The sequence below is a fragment of the Eriocheir sinensis genome, chromosome 59, assembly GCF_024679095.1.
Source record: "Eriocheir sinensis breed Jianghai 21 chromosome 59, ASM2467909v1, whole genome shotgun sequence".
Taxonomy (NCBI): Eukaryota; Metazoa; Arthropoda; class Malacostraca; order Decapoda; family Varunidae; genus Eriocheir; species Eriocheir sinensis.
In genome coordinates this window covers 1,728,159-1,748,660 of record NC_066567.1, presented here as the reverse complement: position 1 = coordinate 1,748,660, position 20,502 = coordinate 1,728,159, and the positions used below count along the sequence as shown (strand labels likewise).

Below are 20,502 nucleotides of genomic sequence, written 5' to 3'. Positions count from 1 at the left end.
CAGACGGCTCAGCGTAGACGCTGCTGCCTGCCTACCTGACCGAGGGTGGCGTGCCCGCCCGACAACCCGACCGCAAGGTGGCCTGCCTACCTATCTGATGGCCCGACTGACAGCCTGACCACCAGATAGCTTGCCTGTCACCTGCTAGCCTGACTGCCAGGTGGCACACCCGCCCGTCGGCCTGATGGACAGACGGCCACGCCCATGCCTTCCTGACACAGTGATTAGCTAAGTCCCCCGCCAACACCCCACACAAAAAAAAGACACTCACACAAAAAAAAAACTCACACACCCTACATAACCTGCACCGTAGTGCTACCTAAACCTCAGCAGCTCCCGCGTTGCACACCGCCACCGCCGTTGATCGCCCGGCAGCATCCACCCAGCACCTCGCCAGGGACAACAGCTAAAGAGCTAGGGAGGAAGGGGGTTATGGGGAAAAAAACATGCATAGAAATGAAATCCTAGCAGTCACACAGCAACACACAGCAAAAGGTCAAACACACGGCAGGCCTGCCATCACACACACAAACACACACAGCACACACTAAACCAAATACCGTAGATATACCCAGTGACGTGATGTGATGTCCTCGCCTCAGCCTCCGGACTGCCACACACACACACGCTAGCTATTGGGTATAAACACACGGGAAAAAGGCATAGAAAAAAAAGACATCCTAAATAAAAATAACACACACAAGCACTCAGCGGGGGTTTGGGGAGGCAGACGGAGGAGGGCCAGTTAGCATGGGAAAGGGGAATCGCCCTGCCCAGGAAATGGATATGGTCTTGGCACCCCCCCCCTGGCGTGAAGGTTACCCAACACACCAGGCGGTAAGGCTCGACACAACCCAAATCCCAGAAGGTTCATCCCCCAACCCACTTCCAGCCCACCAACCATTCTACCCCACCCGCCCTTACCCACTGAGCACCCACAGACATACACCAAAAAAAAGACTCCACTCCCATCAGACTCCTTGGAAGAAGGCAGCCTGATCCACCTAATAAAAAAGCCAGGCTCAACCGTACGGAAGAGTCTGGCAAAACGTCGGCGGAGACAACGCGAAAGAACACGCCTGGCCAAGCAGAGCCCGACCGCTCTGACCCCCGGAAGAGAGGCCAGAGTAGCTAGAGTCGGCTTCCTCCTACGGAGAAAACCGACAAAAAAAACTTCAGACATCTCGGAGGGAGACCGCCTGAAGGTGGAAGACTCAAACGCAGAACGGAATCACACCCGTTCTGTGAAAGAGCCAACCGTTGTTACACCTAACACCCTAACACCCTACACCAGCTAAACAAACACCCTACACCCTGACGTGCTGCTCCCGCGCTGCGCCGATGCTCTCCACTTACGCGCCTCTGAAAGAACAAGACCGACTTAGACACAACCCAGGAGACCGTGACGGAGAATTAGACACACTATGAAAATTATACAAGAGCAACAGTATTTAATGATCTCGTTATTTGACCGACTATCATTTCATTACTGTTATTGGTATTGTTATATTCATTACTATTATTGGTATTATCAAAATCATTATCATTGTTTACCTGGACGCCAGAGGATACAGGCAAGGGACGACACACGCTACCACCTCCATCGACGTGTCTCTCCAGCCGGGGCAACACGCTGGAAGTACAGGGAGACTCAGACATGCGGAGAGGCAGCAGCGGAGACATCCAGACATCTTGGCTCAGACACAGGTGGCTGCTCCATTAACCCGGCAGCAGCGACGGGCCAAGTTTGTGGCTTTGCCGTGTAGCAGCGATGGGTCAAGTTTGTGCCATGATATTTAAACCCCCCAAAAATAGGCTGGTTAGGCTATACAAGGCCATGGCTTTATCTAACCTCTTCTTGAATGTATCTATGGTATTGGCACCCACAACATGGCCCCCAAGCCTGTTCCACTCATCCACCACTCTGTTAGTAAACCAATTCTTGCCTATGTCTTTGTTGAATCTGAATTTGTCTAACTTAAAACCATTGCCACGCGTCCTACCTGGCTCTTTTACTATCAAAATCTTATTGACATCCTCTTCATTAAATCCCTTCATCCATTTATAAACATCGATCAGGTCTCCTCGCAACCTTCGCCTTTCTAGAGAGTGTAGATTTAACTGCTTCAGCCTGTCTTCATAAGGCGAGTTTCTCACCCCCTGAATCATCTTTGTCATCCTCCTCTGTACAGATTCTAACACCTTGATATCCATTCTATAGTAGGGGGACCAGAACTGAACTGCATAATCGAGATGAGGTCTAACTAGTGCTAAGTAAAGTTTGAGGATGACTTCAGCGCTCCTATTGCTCACGCTCCTTGAGATGAAACCAAGTACTCTGTTGGCACGATTTTTGGCCTGAATGCATTGAGCCCTAGGACGGAGGCCAGCGCTCACTAGGACTCCTAAGTCTCTCTCACGCCCAGACCTGCTTAGAGGAGTGCCATTTAAGGAGTAATTGTGTGAGGGGTTATTCCTGCCAACACTCAGAATGCTACACTTCCCGACATTGAATTCCATCTGCCACTTCCCCGCCCAATCATATAGTCTGTCAAGCTCATCCTGGAGAACGCTAGCGTCCCTGTCTGATTGGATTACTCTACCGACCTTGGTGTCATCTGCGAACTTGTTGACATCACTACTAATTCCTGTGTCCAAGTCATTGATGTAAATAATAAAAAGCAGAGGACCCAGCACCGACCCCTGAGGGACTCCACTCGTAACACTGCCCCATTCAGATTTCCTACCATTGATTCGAACTCTCTGCTTCCTACCACTGAGCCACGCCCTGATCCAGTTCAAAACTTTACCAGCTACGCCGTGAGCCTGTAATTTTAGTAATAGCCGGTGATGGGGAACTTTGTCGAACGCTTTACTGAAATCTAGATACAATATGTCATAGTTTTCATCTCGGTCAACCACCTCGATCACTTTAGTGTAGAAGGGCCTTTGTGAACCCATGTTGTGAATCATGAATTAAATTATGCTTTTCTAGATGGTCCAGAATGCTCAAGGCTATAATTTGTGGCTTTACCGTGTAGCAGCGACGGGCCAAATTTGTGGCTTTACTGTGAAGCAGCGACGGGCCAAATTTGTGGCTTTACCGTGTAGCAGCGACGGGCCAAATTTGTGGCTTTACCGTGTAGCAGCGACAGGCCAAATTTGTGCCATGATTTAAACTCCCCAAAATGGATGATACATAATCTGATCCCAAATGCTTTGATATATATTATGAAATGGTTTGTGAGCGGGGTGATTTTTCTCATTTTTCTCGCTTGGAGGGACCATTAAGAAACATGACCCCTGCTGCTACCACCACCACCGGGTTAAGGTCAACAAAATTGTAATGCCAAAATTTAATTAAGTACGGGAAAGGTAGAAATTAGGGAGGATAAGTAGTTTTAAGTATTTTTAAGAATATATAAATTCCATCTCTATCTCTCACGTACTTAACTGAATTTTTCTTAACTAAAAATGGTCAAATCATCACTTATCTCCTCTATTATGCATATATAATCATTTTTGCAATTACTAACATTATATACTCATTTAAATAAATTTTCACACGTATACAAATAATATTGTTACATATACCCTGTACTGTCCAAACCCCTTATGCAAGAGTTAACCAGCATCTCCACTCTTTCATCCCTATACTGTCCAAACCCATTATGCAAGAGTTAACCAGCATCTTCATTCTTTCATCCCTATACTGTCCAAACCCATTATGCAAGAGTTAACCAGCATCTTCATTCTTTCATCCCTGTACTGTCCAAACCCATTATGCAAGAGTTAACCAGCATCTCCACTCTTTCATCCCTGTCCTGTCCAAACCCATTATGCAAGAGTTAACCAGCATCTTCATTCTTTCATCCCTGTACTGTCCAAACCCATTATGCAAGAGTCAACCAGCATCTCCACTCTTTCATCCCTATACTGTCCAAACCCATTATGCAAGAGTTAACCAACATCTTCATTCTTTCATCCCTGTACTGTCCAAACCCATTATGCAAGAGTCAACCAGCATCTCCACTCTTTCATCCCTATACTGTCCAAACCCATTATGCAAGAGTCAACCAGCATCTCCACTCTTTCATCCCTGTACTGTCCAAACCCATTATGCAAGAGTTAACCAACATCTTCATTCTTTCATCCCTGTACTGTCCAAACCCATTATGCAAGAGTCAACCAGCATCTCCACTCTTTCATCCCTATACTGTCCAAACCCATTATGCAAGAGTCAACCAGCATCTCCACTCTTTCATCCCTGTACTGTCCAAACCCATTATGCAAGAGTTAACCAGCATCTTCATTCTTTCATCCCTGTACTGTCCAAACCCATTATGCAAGAGTTAACCAGCATCTTCATTCTTTCATCCCTGTGCTGTCCAAACCCATTATGCAAGAGTCAACCAGCATCTCCACTCTTTCATCCCTATACTGTCCAAACCCCTTATGCAAGAGTTAACCAACATCTTCATTCTTTCATCCCTATACTGTCCAAACCCCTTATGCAAGAGTTAACCAGCATCCCCATTCTTACATCCCTATACTGTCCAAACCCATTATGCAAGAGTTAACCAACATCTTCATTCTTTCATCCCTTACACTGGTAAACTCTGGGGCACCCTTCCTGTGTCTATATCTCCTCCTGCCTTTGACTTGAATTCTCTCACGAGGAATGACGTATCGAGACGCCTCTCCTCCCGAAACTGACCTCTCTTTCAGCCGCTCATAACTTTTGCCTCTGAAGGAGCAGCGACTAACCCAAGAACATCGGCAGACCCTTTTCTGGGCTTTCACGAGTCATGGCTGTGGTATGGTGGAGCCTAAAAAGGGATCGCCATAAAACACCTAATTGGAGGTAATTCTAGGCGATGGTGGCATAGCGCAACCCACCATGCATGCCCTGGGTCATTGTGGTGGGTGAGTGATCTTGAGGTGGGCTTTTTGTCATGGGTGGTGCTGTAAGGTCCTGGCAGACTGAATTAGCTATCCACACAGTAACCACTTGTCAAATTCTCTGCATTTGACAAGTGACTCTCGGCTAGATGCCACAAGACTGTTTATTTTGTGACAAACACCACACAAACAGAATGGAGTTTGAGCAGAAGGAAATATTCTTAATGGCTTTGTGGTTACGAGAGGAGCAAGATGGCGCCACTATAAACACTCGCCTGCGCCAGAACGGGCTGGGCCGACCATCAGGCCCCACCAGGAAGATGCCTACCGGCGCAACAGGCAACGATGTAAAAAAAAAAAAAAAAATAAATAAATAAATAAATAAAAAAAGGTACTCTGATGTACGTTCCATGCTCTTTTCTGTGTCTCCAAATGCTGGGTAATGTTGACGTTTCTCGGCCACTTCTCGGCTTTCCCGTTGCCGACGCCCACGGGTTAAGGCCTTCCCGGCGGAGGATCTATATAGTGACGTTTGGAAATTGGGACTTTTTGTCGGCGCGTCAGTGTATAGACGTTTGCTCTCACTTGCCCACATTAGATAGCAGCATGGCGCCACTATAAACACTCGCCTGCGCCAGAACGGGCTGGGCCGACCATCAGGCCCGACCGGGAAGATGCCTGCCGGCACAATAGGCAGCAACGTAAAAAAATAAAAAATAAAATAAAAATAGACGATTCCTTACTACTGAGAAAATTAACAAAATAAATCGCCATTGGGCATCTCAACCCCCGGACACTTGCCGACATTGCCTCTGAAGGACAGTCACCCTTGGTCTCTGTCGGATATGCAACGCACGTCAGCTGACACCGGGAACTTTTGCATTTTTTCCCAGTTTCTTTTATTATCATAGACGAGCAACTGGTGGCTGTTAATTGTTGTCCAATATAGCGACATTTTTACATAGCTTCACCTGACTGATTCTTTGACCAAATAGTTGTACATTTTTCAGCTGTCAATACTGCCCTGCCAGCACCCCATCATCAAGAGATCTACAGTAGTTGTCTTACAGCTGACCGTCGCGCACGTAGAAATGTACGTCTTCACAGGCAACACCCCCTGAACGTGCCTGTAGGTTCGCAGGAGAGGCTTACATTACTGAATCTTATAGATCTTGGCCTCCTCTTTCCAATGGTGGTTTTGTTTTGTAACTGTGATGAATAGTTTGTGAGATACAGCGGTTAAGAGAGATTCCCTTCCCCTGCTGGGGTGTCCGAGCGCGCCTGAGGGGATAGTCTCGTTGCGAGCGCTTAGCAACGAAATGGTTAAATAACATCTATATATAGATGTAAATGTTTGTTCAGTTTTGCGGCAGAGTCGATATAGAAAAGTCACTCTGGAATGCCCACTTGCGGGGAATCTATATACACATATGGATGTTTAATGACGAGATTTTCTATTACTCTCTCGGTCCCACACGTCCTCTGCGTGTATCGAAACACACGGGAAATTAATCACAACAGGGAGAGGGTATTCCCCGGCTGCCTGGGATTGAACCCGTGACCAGCGTGACGGGAGAGCCACTCCTTACCGAGTCGGCCAAAGAGGTACCCCACTGGCTAAGTGGGTTATGGGAGGCTCGTTCATCAGGCCGCACTACAGATGAACATCAACAGCATCTATACAGAGACTATTTTTTGGGGGGGTTGTACAAACATCTCCCCTGCCGCCAGGAAGGGGTTAATGGGCTTTTTCTAAACCTATTTTTTGGGGGGTAGAACATACGTCTCCCCTGCCGCCGGGAAGGGGTTAACAGGCTTTTTCTAAACCTATTTTTTGGGGGGTAGAACATACATCTACCCTGCCGCCAGGAAGGGGTTAACAGGCTTTTTATAAACCTATTTTTTGGGGGGTAGAACATACGTCTCCCCTGCCGCCGGGAAGGGGTTAACAGCATTTTTCTAAACCTATTTTCTTGTTGCCCTTGAGCGGTTTCTTTAGCTGTAAAAAACAATATCCATTATCCACACAACTATATCAAAATGCTTACCGGTCTCCCCAGCTGAAGAGATCACGGACAGAGGTGGTCACGTGCGCCCCCCCAAGCCCATGTCCCCCGGCGCCCATCTCCCGGAACACAGCAACACACAAACAAACGCTAGCTATGGGTGTAAAAAAAGATTACGTGCAAAAAGTTCACACACAAAATACATCCTAACAAAATAATAGCGCGAAGGCATAACGCCAACGCACACACACACACAATCATACGACAGGCCTGCCATTCACACACAGACGCACACACAAGAGAACCCACTTAACCAAACCGTTGGTGTCGTCGCGATGAGTCCTCTGCATGGTCCGTCCGCGGCATCCTGCAAAAACAGAGAGGCATATTAGAAAAGGGAACATTAAGGGCCATTTCCACAGTCCATCATGGTCTTTGTAACACTCCCGAACCAAGCTATAGAATCCCATACTGTTCAAAATGGCGCGGTCTTCGATGACACACTAAATACAAAGAGCTTTTCCTGTATTGTGTCGTCAAATTTGTGGACTTGAATATAAACAGGATCCCAGCTTACTCATCTCCCTTCTCTTCCCTTTCCTTCATATCATAAACACAGAGATTTTCCTGTATAGTCTCGTCAAATTTGTGAACTTGAATATAAACAGGATCTCAGCTTACTCATCTCCCTTCTCTTCCCTTTCCTTCATATCATAAACAGAGAGCTTTTCCTGTATAGTCTCGTCAAATTTGTGAACTTGAATATAAACAGGATCTCGGCTCACTCGTCTCCCAATCTCATCTCCCTTCTCTTCCCTTTCCTTCGTATCATGACAATATAAGACCTTTCCTGTATAGTCTCGTCAAATTTGTGAACTTGAATATAAACTCCAGACACCGTACAAGGAAATTTCGAAGGCTCTGGTATTGGTTTCGGAGCTTACTAACCCATCATGAGGAACTGTGAAACTGGGCCTTAGACACGGATGCAGAATTATAGCCATGCAAAAGGCAAATTACTTATATATAGTACATGAAACTGGCCATCACGGGGAGTTAACTCATGGCAAAATATAGTACTAACCCCGGAAGTTAAGTGAGATTGAAAATTTAAAGAAGCATTATGTGAGAGAGCACCATGCAGGGCTTGGTAACAAGGATTTCGGTTAATTTACATTCACGTACGGATTGAGATATCGGCAAGGCTTGAAGCTGCCGATATCTTTACATGGAAGAGGCGCCTGACTGGGACGGACAATTATACAGTGACAAAACAAACTAGGACTGGCAATTATACAGTGACAAAAACTAGGATTGACAATTATAGTGACAAAACAAACTAGCAAGCAGAGCCGGGCACCACAAACACACTGGAAAGAACCTTGAGCAAAAGATAACTTAGACATTAATTAAAAGGAAGGAAGGGATGAAGATAGCCAGAGGAGGAGGAGGAGGAGGAAGAGAGAGAATGGACGATAGGAAATTGGATGCAAGATTTGACCACCAGAAAGAATGTCACTCAAAGGATAACTTAGACATTAATTAAAAGGATGGACGGGATGAAGATATATATAGAGAGAGGAGGAGGAGGAGAGAGAATGTACGATAGGAAATGAGATGCAAGATTTGACCACCAGAAAGAATTATAAACGTTAATTAAGCAAAAGATATCTTAGACTTATTAAAAGAAAGGATGGAATGAAGATAGACAGAGGAGGAGGAGGAGAGAGAATAAACGAAAGGAAATGAGATGCAAGATTTGACCATTAGAAAGAACGTCACACAAAAGATAACTTGGACTTATTAAAAGGAAGGAAGGGATGAAGAAAGACAGAGAGGAGGAGGAGGAGGAGGAGGAGGAGAGAGAATGAACGAAAGGAAATGAGATGCAAGATTTGACCACCAGAAAGAATGTTAAGCAAAAAATAACTTAAGACTTATTAAAAGGAAGGAAGGGATGAAGACAGAGGAGGAGGAGGAGGAGAGAGAATGAATGATAGGAAATGATATGCAAGATTTGACCACCAGAAAGAACATCAAGCAAAAGATAAGTTAGACATTAAAAGAAAGGACGGAATAAAGATAGACAGAGGAGGAGGAGGAGGAGGAGGAGGAGAGTGAATGGATGAGAGAGAAAACTGAAGAAAAATGAAGAATCAGAGAAAATGGGTCAAAGAGAAAACAAGGAAATGAAAAAAGAAGGAAGGAAACATTCAATCATTAAATTAAAGGTGTTAGAACTATTGCTTGAAGGGAAAGGGATGAGTTAATTTGTAAGTGTTGCTGTAATATAAATAACGATATCTTACACTGAGGTGGTGCCCCGCTCTACCAATGATAATCTATCCTCACTAACACACTGAACCAAGCACAGTATCATCGCTGCTATTATAGTGACTGTTTGTCCTTTATACAGCATTTCTTGACCTAAATTGACCTATCTGTCTTTGTTGTCTCCCCCTCCTGGCCCGGCATCTCAGTCTCCAGTTTTGAGGTTGTTATCAGTGCGGTCGCCCAGTGTGTCAGGCCTCCACTCCTGGGTGTGGGGGAGGCAACACACAGGCGCTCCCCCACGAGTCAGGCCTTCGTCACGGCAGCTCCTGGGTGTGGGGGGAGGCAACACACAGGCGCTCCCCCACGAGTCAGGCCTTTGTCACAGCAGCTCCTGGGTGTGGGGGGAGGCAACACACAGGAGATATAGGAGGCATTCCATATGACACGAGAATCTGTTACCTACACCTTCCCTCTCTCTCTCTCTCTCTCTCTCTCTCTCTGTCTCTCGTCCTACGAAGAAAGGCTTTCCACCCTTAACATGTTCTCTCTTGAGAAACTTCGCCTCCGAGGAAAACTGATCGAATGTTTTAAAATACTTAATGGTTCCACGAATGTAGACAGAACAAAACTGTTTATGATCGATGACACTTTGCGAGCGAGGAACAATGGCATAAAACTCAAATGTAGACAAGTAAATTCAGACTGCACCAAATTTTTTTCACCAATGTTGTAGTGCGAGAATGGAATAAGCTCCCACCGTCAGTGGTCCAGTGTAACACGACCGACTCCTTTAAAAACAAGCTCGACCGCCACTTCCTAGAACTTAATTAATATTAACTAGAGTAGAAAAGCAACGTTTTGGAGCCATCTGATTAATGTAGAATCACTTAGGTTTAAGGACAGACCACCTAGTCTGGACCATGGGGTCTGTGTGGTCTGATTTTCTTTGTAATTCTCTCTCTCTCTCTCTCTCTCTCTCTCTCTGTATCGGTATCATGACTTATACCGGGAAGAGGCGGGCTGGTATTATTTAAGAAAACCGGTATTTTTGCCAAGACCGCACATTCATAGTCACCACAACCACCACTCCCGTCACCACAACCACCACTCTCGTCACCACAACCACCAATCCCGTCACCACAACCACCACTCCCGTCACCACAACCACCAATCCCGTCACCACAACCACACATCCCTATAGTCACCACAACCACATCAATAACATATATACGTATAATTTCAATGTATACTTAAGAGCTCCGAGGTCCTGATGTTGACCTCGAAGTGCTGCCGGAGGTCGCTTAAGTCTCACAAGCCCCTTCCTTTGATATATAAAAATCATGAAAAAATCAACCATCCGAATCATCACGACTCAATAAAAAGCAAATGTGTGGTCACTCCTTTGCCAGCACGAGGCTTCACGGGTGATCGTGTTATACGGCAACACCTTCGCCGGGCATCGCTGCGTCACCGAAATAATTTACATCTCGCTAATTGGCACGATTTTGAAGCGAGAGCTTACGATACACCATCAAAATATTACATACGAGATGCAAAATACATAAAATAGAACTTGCATCGAAAAGAACAGCTCTGAGGGCGTGGTTGTCCCTTTGTGGGCCAAGGCAACAAAGTTTTGCACATTCACACAAAATCTCGCGGCACTCACTCCCATACACTTTACAATAAGTGCTATGGCCGGACCATCCCACTGTCCGAATCATCACCGCTCTCCCTTACGGTTTTTGTTAAGGAAGGGGCTTGTAGGTGAGGGCGGGATTCGAACCGAGTCCAACATTTACGTGGGCGGCTACGGGGTTTGCTAAGGACGGGGCTTGTAGGTGAGGGCGGGATTCGAACCGCGCCCAACATTTACGTGGGCGGCTACGGGGTTTGCTAAGGACGGGGCTTGTAGAGGAGGGCGGGATTCGAACCGAGTCCAACATTTACGTGGGCGGCTACGGGGTTTGCTAAGGACGGGGCTTGTAGGTGAGGGCGGGATTCGAACCGAGTCCAACATTTACGTGGGCGGCTACGGGGTTTGCTAAGGACGGGGCTTGTAGTTGAGGGCGGGATTCGAACCGAGTCCAACATTTACGTGGGCGGCTACGGGGTTTGCTAAGGACGGGGCTTGTAGGTGAGGGCGGGATTCGAACCGAGTCCAACATTTACGTGGGCGGCTACGGGGTTTGCTAAGGAAGGGGCTTGTAGGTGAGGGCGGGATTCGAACCGAGTCCAACATTTACGTGGGCGGCTACGGGGTTTGCTAAGGACGGGGCTTGTAGGTGAGGGCGGGATTCGAACCGAGTCCAACATTTACGTGGGCGGCTACGGGGTTTGCTAAGGACGGGGCTTGTAGTTGAGGGCGGGATTCGAACCGAGTCCAACATTTACGTGGGCGGCTACGGGGTTTGCTAAGGACGGGGCTTGTAGATGAGGGCGGGATTCGAACCGAGTCCAACATTTACGTGGGCGGCTACGGGCTTGCTAAGGACGGGGCTTGTAGGTGAGGGCGGGATTCGAACCGCGTCCAACATTAACGTGGGCGGCTACGGGCGTGCTAAGGACGGGGCTTGTAGTTGAGGGCGGGATTCGAACCGAGTCCAACATTAACGTGGGCGGGTACGGGGCTTGCTAAGGACGGGGCTTGTAGGTGAGGGCGGGATTCGAACCGCGTCCAACATTAACGTGGGCGGCTACGGGCTTGCTAAGGACGGGGCTTGTAGGTGAGGGCGGGATTCGAACCGCGTCCAACATTAACGTGGGCGGGTACGTGGCTTGCTAAGGACTCGACCCGCCGGTTTAACACAGACACATAACATGGAAGTGCTGAGGGCGGGTATCGAACTGAGACCCGGGAGATACATAGTCGGGGGCCGTAACACATTGGCCGAGGGTGCAGGGGAATCGACCCCAGCCCAGCAGATACGTGGGCAGCGGGTTCAGGCGAAGAGTTCCCGTCACCAACACACTGAACCAGGATGGACGGAGACTGCTGCCGATGAGATGGTTTGTATTAGACTGAGAGCTGCGGGAAGGTACAAGGGTGCAGAAAGGAGGGGCGCGCACTAGTCCCGCCAACGTTTCTTTGTGTGCGTGATAGTTAGCGATAGTTGTTCCGTACGTGTAGTTCGCTTGTTTGCCTATTGGAGGGGGCGGGGCAGGCTTATAGTTAAGGGTCATGTGTGTGTGTGTGTGTGTGAGAGAGAGAGTGGTGTGTATGTGTGTGTGTGTGTGTGAGTTAAGTATAATTTAACGTGTATCGCTAATCATACATATTACATTACTATCCATATACACATATTCATATTAACATTAGCCACGGTCCTCCCTGACAGACAAGAATTAATTATGGATGCGACGTGGAACTAGACAATAATAACTGTCTAATTATGGTTATATATACAAAGGTGAAATACTGATTATATTATAGTAGTAGTAGTTGTAGAAGTAGTAGTACTAGTAGTAGTCGAATAATTAGCAAAGACAGAGGTAGTAGTAGTAGTAGTAGTAGTAGTAGTAGTAGTAGTAGTAGGAGTAGTAGTGGTATCAGAATTAGTAGTTGCAGTAGTAATAATGGTAGCAGTAGTAGTAGCAGTACCAATAGTTATAGCAGTGGAGGTAATAGTAGTAGTAATGGTAGTAGTAGTAGTAGTAGTAGTAGTAGTAGTAGTAAAATTAATATTATTATTATTAGTAGTAGTAATAGTAGTAGTAATAGTAGTAGTAGTAGTAGTAGTAGTAGTAGTAGTAGTAGTAGTAATAATAGTAAAAGTAATATTATTATTATTATTATTATTATTATTAGTAGTAGTAGTAATAGTAGTAGTAGTAGTAGTAGAAGTAGTAGTAGTACGTAGTAATAGAAATAGTAGTAATAGTAATAGTAGTAATAAAAAAGTAATATTATTATTATTAGTAGTGCGTAGTAGTAATAGTAGTAGTAGTAGTAGTAGTAGTGTGTCTGTGTGTGTGTGTGTGTTAACGGCCACTTTGAATGTCGTGTAAGCCCAGGGTGTGGCGTCATGAGACATCCGGGTATCGTGAGACATCCCATCCTGAACACATGCATGAATTTCGACAAGGTACCGTGTCTTTTAATTGTCGTCTGCTTGTCGGGGCCTGTCCCACCCAAGTTTACTTATTTTATTACGAAAGCAAATGATGACGTATCTGTGTGTGTGTATGTGTGTGTGTGTGTGTGTGTGTGTGTAACGAGGATATCAACTATCACTCTTCTTCTTCTTCTTGTGACCTAATAAGCCTTGCATCGCTATTTGATTAAGTCCTCATTAGTACTTTTTTTTTACACCTAGCTGCTTTACTTAGTCACTCCATGATGGTAAATTTTGGGTTCCGCGATGATAAAATAAAGATATGGGATGTCTCACGATATGGGATGGCAGATGACACCACACCCCAGGAGCTGTCAAAATATTATATGGGCTAGTTAAACGTACGTGTGTGTGTGTGTGTGTGTGTGTGTGTGTGGGTGTGGGCTGGGGCGGAACCAGGGGGGGGGGGGACCTGCTCACGTGCCCCCCCCAAAAAAAAAAATATTATAACTTTTAATTACGGAGTTGGTAATAATAATGATAATAATTCTTCATCTTCTTCTTCTTCTTGTTCTTCTTCTTATTATTATTATTAGACGAAGACAAATATATATATATATATATATATATATATATATATATATATATATATATATATATATATATATATATATAATGACCATGGAAATAATAAAAGGAGAGAGAGAGAGAGAGAGAGATATCAGTACTCTCTCTCTCTCTCTCTCATTACTCACCGGAGACTACAAAATCCTATTCAGTTTATGGTTAGCAGATAATATTAATGGAATAGACGTCACATCACATGACGACCCTCAGCCAACGACTTATAACACAAGACCGTCCAAGGGGTTATGGGCAGGTACACACACACACACACACACACACACACACACACACACACACACACACACACACACACACACACCTTAACTAGCTCGTTCAATGGTTGGAGATCCCCGCCGCCCACACACTGACCATCAACACACACACACACACACACACACACACACACACACACACACACACACCTTAACTAGCTCGTTCAATGGTTGGAGATCCCCGCCGCCCACACACTGACCATCAACACACACACACACACACACACACACACACGTTAACTAGCTCGTTCAATGGTTGGAGATCCCCGCCGCCCACACACTGACCATCAACACACACACACACACACACACACACACACACACACACACACACATTTATAATTGTAATGAGCTTGTTCGGACTCGTGATCATCAGGGCTGGCAGAAACATCTCTGCTATCTTTAGACTTCTTTAATAAGTTGGTTACGTTTCGGAACGAACATGTTCCATCATCAGACCTAAAACAAGTTACACAGTGTGTCACATACAAAGATAAAAGAACACTAATAAAATTAATCGACGGTAAAAACAAGCCGATCGATGTCTTAAGAAAAGACAAAAGATAAAACATAAAACGTGAACACTTGAAAGCAAAAATTAAAAGTTACCTGCATTAAGCGGGAGTGTAAACATAAACACGAGCTTTAACAGTAAAACTAGTAAAAACAAACGGATTATAAAGTAAAAAACTAAGGGGGAGCGTAAAAGTAACCCCCCCCCCCAAAAAAAAAAAAGAAAGGAAATAGACAGATGCTATAGGACAATATAAAACACACTAAATTTAAAACAGCAATAAATAAAACAGAGAGTTGAAGAAAAACAAGTGAAAGAAACAATGAAAAAAATTACAATGCAGATAATAATAATACTGTTTTACCTATATATGACGCCTGGCAGCTCTCACACGTGTATTTGTAAGTCACAGAAGACTCTAGGTGTTTTATCCTTGGTGTGGAAGAATGATTGTATGGTTTTGTTCATTTTAAATATAACCGAGAATAATTTGTGGGTAACAGGACCGGATGAGCTTGAGGAGTTTGTTCGTTAACTGCAGGCTTTGAGCGCCTCGATCTGTACTCTATTGGAAAGTAAACAATGTGACGTGGAACTGTGTTGAAGAATATCCTTAGGCATCAATAGACTATTCAGTGTTTTGCCAATAATGAATAGCACAGGGTAACCGTTGCTACATAACATCCCATTGAGGCGTGATAGTTCATGGTGGAGTGTAAAATAGGTCGAGCAAATGTGATAAATTCGTGTTGTTAATGTGGTGATCAGGTTTCTTTTATAAGTTAATGGAATAAAGGACTTGAATCTTGTGCACAGGGTTGGTTTGCGGGTGGTGAAGCCATCCGAAGCTTCACTTTTTTTATATGAACATCTAAAAAGGATAAGCTATTATCTATTTCTAGCTCGGCGGTGAATTCCATGTTAGGGCGCCTGGAATTTAGCTATTCAAGGAACAGAGGAATGTGGTCAGGGGATTTAAAGGTGAGAAAAGTGTCGTCTACGTATCTAAAAAATGTAGGCTTAACCCCTTGACTGCGGATTTCCTACAAGAAGACATCACCAAGCTACAGAGATGGAACAAAAAGTGTCTGCTACAACTCAATGAAGAAAAATGTAGTCAAGTCATGCACACCAATACGGCAATACCACATGGGAAACACTCCACTATCCACCACAGAGGCAGAGAAAGACCTGGGACTCGATGTTACCAGGCTACCAGTGAAGGGATATCTAGCATACCAATACCACATGGGAAACACTCCACTATCCACCACAGAGGCAGAGAAAAACCTGGGACTCGATGTTACCAGGCTACCAGTGAAGGGATATCCAGCATACCAATACCACATGGGAAACACTCCACTATCCACCACAGAGGCAGAGAAAGACCTGGGACTCGATGTTACCAGGCTACCAGTGAAGGGATATCCAGCATACCAGTACCACATGGGAAACACTCCACTGTCCACCGCAGAGGCAGAGAAAAACCTGGGACTCGATGTTACCAGGCTACCAGTGAAGGCCAAATCTATGCCATTCGCAGCGTACGGGTTAAATTCAGACAGGAAAATGTTACTGAGGGTCGGACCTAGCGGGATACCCATAGCCACTCCGTCAGTCTGCTTATAACTCATTATTAAAAAGGAAAATACTGTCTTTTGATCCTATCTCTAGTAGTTTTCGAAAGGAAGTTATATCGTACCCCATTACAAGGTCTGTATCTTTGAAAAGTTCATTAATGCAAATATCTATTGTTTCATCTAACTCCCTTCTCCTGTGTTGTTTTACTTGCAACAATAAGCTATCAATCAATCAATCAATGACGGAATGTTCGTGAATAAAGACTCACATAAGGGTCTATTACAAGACATTTCGCCGCCCAAGAACGCATATTTGACAAGGCCTTCGTAAGAGGTGGGGGCATTTCCAGGAGTAGTTTTATAACCCTAGTGGTAGTTTGACCCTTCTTCTGTACCGTGAAACTAAAGAAACACTCATTAGAACCCGATTGACATGTATTAATAGTTGTATAATCACACTCTGTCCTGCCTGGGGGTTGGGATGGCATGTTCCTCCCTTCTCCCTTGTTGTTTACCTGCAACAATAAACTATCAATCAATCAATCCCCTCTTTGACCTTTAGAAATAGGTGAAGTGAGAAGCGAGTGTCTCATATATCAGAGGGTCGTATCACAAGACATTTCGCTGCCCAAGAACAACTATTTGACAAGGCTTTCGCAGGAGTTGTGGGCATTTCCAGTAGTAGTTTTATGGTAGGTTGACCCTTCTTCTGTACCCTGAGCCTAAAAACACTCCTTAGAACCTGATTGATATCCCCCTTTGACCTTTAGAAGCAGCTGATGTGAGAAGGGAAAGTCTTATAATACCAGACTACGTCGAAACTAGCCATGACGCACCTTTCTCTTCAACGATGTTTAGCTCTTCAACAAATGAAAGTATCTTTACAGGAATACGAGTTCGTTGTAATCGGTGCTAGGATTGGAACAAGATACTTCGCAATATTATAATTAATTGTTCCTATGGCAGATAAAATTGGTCTGAGGGCAACCATCCTTGTGGACTTTTGATATCCCATACATTATGCTGGTTTGGGACCGTTGGGCCGTTGTCTAGAGTAAGGATCTTTATCGATATCTTCTTTTAGTAGATTTCGCAACAGCCTGTGTGATTTGTCTTCCAATTTTAAGAGTTCATGAAATATATCGTTAGCAACATGCGTGAATTTATTGCGATCCGATAGAATGTTACCTATTTTAGTGACAATCATCTGTTGAGTAAAAATATGCCATAACCTTTACCTGGCTTTATCATGATGAGGAAGGACTTATTGCTGAGGGCTTTCAAAGCAAAGTACTCGTCCTTAGTGAGGTTGTTAACAACTATCAATCAATCTCTATCTTTAATTTCCATTCGTTCTAGTATTTTATCTTCCATTACTTCTTCCTTCCTTTCCTTTAACATTGTTTTTTTTCTCCATTCTCTGTTTACTTCGTTTTACTTTCTTAATTCCTTTCCTTCGATCCTCTTCTTATATTGCTTCTTTTTCTTTAGTTTCCATTCGTTCTCGTATTTTCCCTTCCATTTTTCTGTTCCCTGTTTACATCGTTTTCCTTTCCTAATATCCTTCCTCTTCTTATATTGCTTCTTTCTTCCTTATTTTCCATTCGTTCTCGTATTTTCCCTTCCATTATTTCTTTCTCTCATTTTCCCGTTCCCTGTTTACATCGTTTTCCTTTCCTAATATCCTTCCTTCCTCTTATATTGCTTCTTTTTCCTTATTTTCCATTCGTTCTCGTATTTTCCCTTCCATTATTTCTTCCTCTTCCATTTTCCCGTTCCCTGTTTACATCGTTTTCCTCTCCTGGTATCCTTCCTTCCTCTTCTTATATTGCTTCTTTTTTCCTTATTTTCCATTCGTTCTCGTATTTTCCCTTCCATTATTTCTTTCTCTCATTTTCCCGTTCCCTGTTTACATCGTTTTCCTTTCCTAATATCCTTCCTTCCTCTTATATTGCTTATTTTTCTTTATTTTCCATTCGTTCTCGTATTTTCCCTTCCATTATTTCTTTCTCTCATTTTCCCGTTCCCTGTTTACATCGTTTTCCTTTCCTGATATCCTTCCTTCCTCTTCTTATATTGCTTCTTTTTTCCTTATTTTCCATTCGTTCTCGTATTTTCCCTTCCATTATTTCTTTCTCTCATTTTCCCGTTCCCTGTTTACATCGTTTTCCTTTCCTAATATCCTTCCTCTTCTTATATTGCTTCTTTCTTCCTTATTTTCCATTCGTTCTCGTATTTTCCCTTCCATTATTTCTTTCTCTCATTTTCCCGTTCCCTGTTTACATCGTTTTCCTTTCCTGGTATCCTTCCTTCCTCTTCTTATATTGCTTATTTTTCCTTATTTTCCATTCGTTCTCGTATTTTCCCTTCCATTATTTCTTCCTCTTTCATTTTCCCGTTCCCTGTTTACATCGTTTTCCTTTCCTAATATCCTTCCTTCCTCTTATATTGCTTCTTTTTCCTTATTTTCCATTCGTTCTCGTATTTTCCCTTCCATTATTTCTTTCTCTCATTTTCCCGTTCCCTGTTTACATCGTTTTCCTTTCCTAATATCCTTCCTTCCTCTTATATTGCTTCTTTTTCTTTATTTTCCATTTGTTCTCGTATTTTCCCTTCCATATTTCTTTCTCTCATTTTCCCGTTCCCTGTTTACATCGTTTTCCTTTCTTAATATCCTTCCTTCCTCTTCTTATATTGCTTCTCTATCCTATTCATTATTTTTGTTGGTTTTATTTCTTTTACTAATTTATGTTTTTTAATCATAACCTCATCGGGGGCCCCCTGAATATCCAGAGCCTGCATGAGGGCCAGAGGCTGCACCCTCCATATAAATCCGCCTCTCTCTCTCTCGTCAGGACCTCCGAGGCCCCTGCATGGACCCCCGAGGCCCCTGCATGGACTCCCGAGGCCCCTGCATGGACCCCCGAGGCCCCTGCATGGACCCCCGAGGCCCCTGCATGGACTCCCGAGGCCCCTGCATGGACCTCCGAGGCCCCTGCATGGACCCCCGAGGCCCCTGCATGGACCTCCGAGGCCCCTGCATGGACCCCCGAGGCCCCTGCATGGACCCCCGAGCCCCCTGCATGGACCCCCGAGGCCCCTGCATGGACCCCCGAGGCCCCTGCATGGACCCCCGAGGCCCCGGCATGGCCCCCCCCGCCTCTCATGGACCCCGAGGCCCTGCATGAACCCCTCGGCCCCTTCATGGACCCCAGGCCCTGCATGTACCCCCGAGGCCCCTTCATGGACCCCCGAGGCCCCTGCATGAACCCCCGAGGCCCCTTCATGGACCCCCGAGGCCCCTGCATGTACCCCCGAGGCCCCTGCATGGACCCCCGAGCCCCCTGCATGGACCCCCGAGGCCCCTGCATGAACCCCCGAGGCCCCTTCATGGACCCCGAGGCCCTGCATGAACCCCGAGGCCCCTTCATGGACCCTGCATTGACCCCCGAGGCCCCTGCATGGACCCCCGAGGCCCCTGCATGGACCCCCGAGGCCCCTGCATGGACCCCCGAGCCCCCTTTGTCCACCCCTGTACTATGGGTGTTATGCCACTGTATATAGATTGATTAAGTTCACCATTTTAATGAAAGAAGAAAGAAAGAAGAAAAATACCAGGAAGAAGAAAAAGAAGGAAAGCAAGAAAAAATATACTAATGTGACCAGCAAGGATGATTTACAGGATACAGGTTAATTAAGTCCACAATGGCAATGAAAAAAGAGAGAAAGAAAGAAGAAAAATACCATGAAGAAGAAAAAGAAGGAAATTAAATAGAAAAATAACAATGTGACCAGTTAGGATGATTTAGAGGATACATTAAGAAGTATTACCCGTTTATTCTTTCACATATAATAAAATAATGAAGATAATACAATATAATACAATATATACATCTGGCAAGGGTATGGAGGAAGGCTTTATTTACTTGACATAATAGACGCCGTGACATAAATAAATAAATAAATAAATAGATAGATAGATAGAATGTGATAAGGGAGAAGATGAAGAAAAAAAAAATAAAGAAAAAAAAAGGAGAAAATGAAGAAAAAGAGGAAGAAAAAGAAAAAAAAGAAGGAAAAGAAGAAAAAGATGAAGAAAAAAAAGAAGAAAATGAAGATAAAGAGGAAGAAAAGGCAGAAAAAAAGAAGAAAACAACAAAAAAAGAAGAAAATAAAGAAAACAAGGAAAAAAAAAGGCAGAAAAAAAGAGAAGACAAAGAGGAAGAAAAGAATTAAATATATATGCAAAAAATGACCTCAATCAACACATCG

General features: G+C 44.5%; 1 long non-coding RNA gene across 1 annotated transcript; it reads right to left on the bottom strand.

Annotated features, from left to right (window-relative positions):
- Positions 1–607: 607 nt before the first annotated feature.
- LOC126985332 (uncharacterized) lies at positions 608–8,171 on the bottom strand. The gene is made up of 3 exons (XR_007738547.1): positions 6,951–8,171; positions 1,555–1,633; positions 608–1,362 (listed from the first exon to the last, which is right to left on the bottom strand). It is a non-coding gene; the product is annotated as an uncharacterized LOC126985332 (long non-coding RNA).
- Between the last annotated feature and the right edge of the window lie 12,331 nt (positions 8,172–20,502).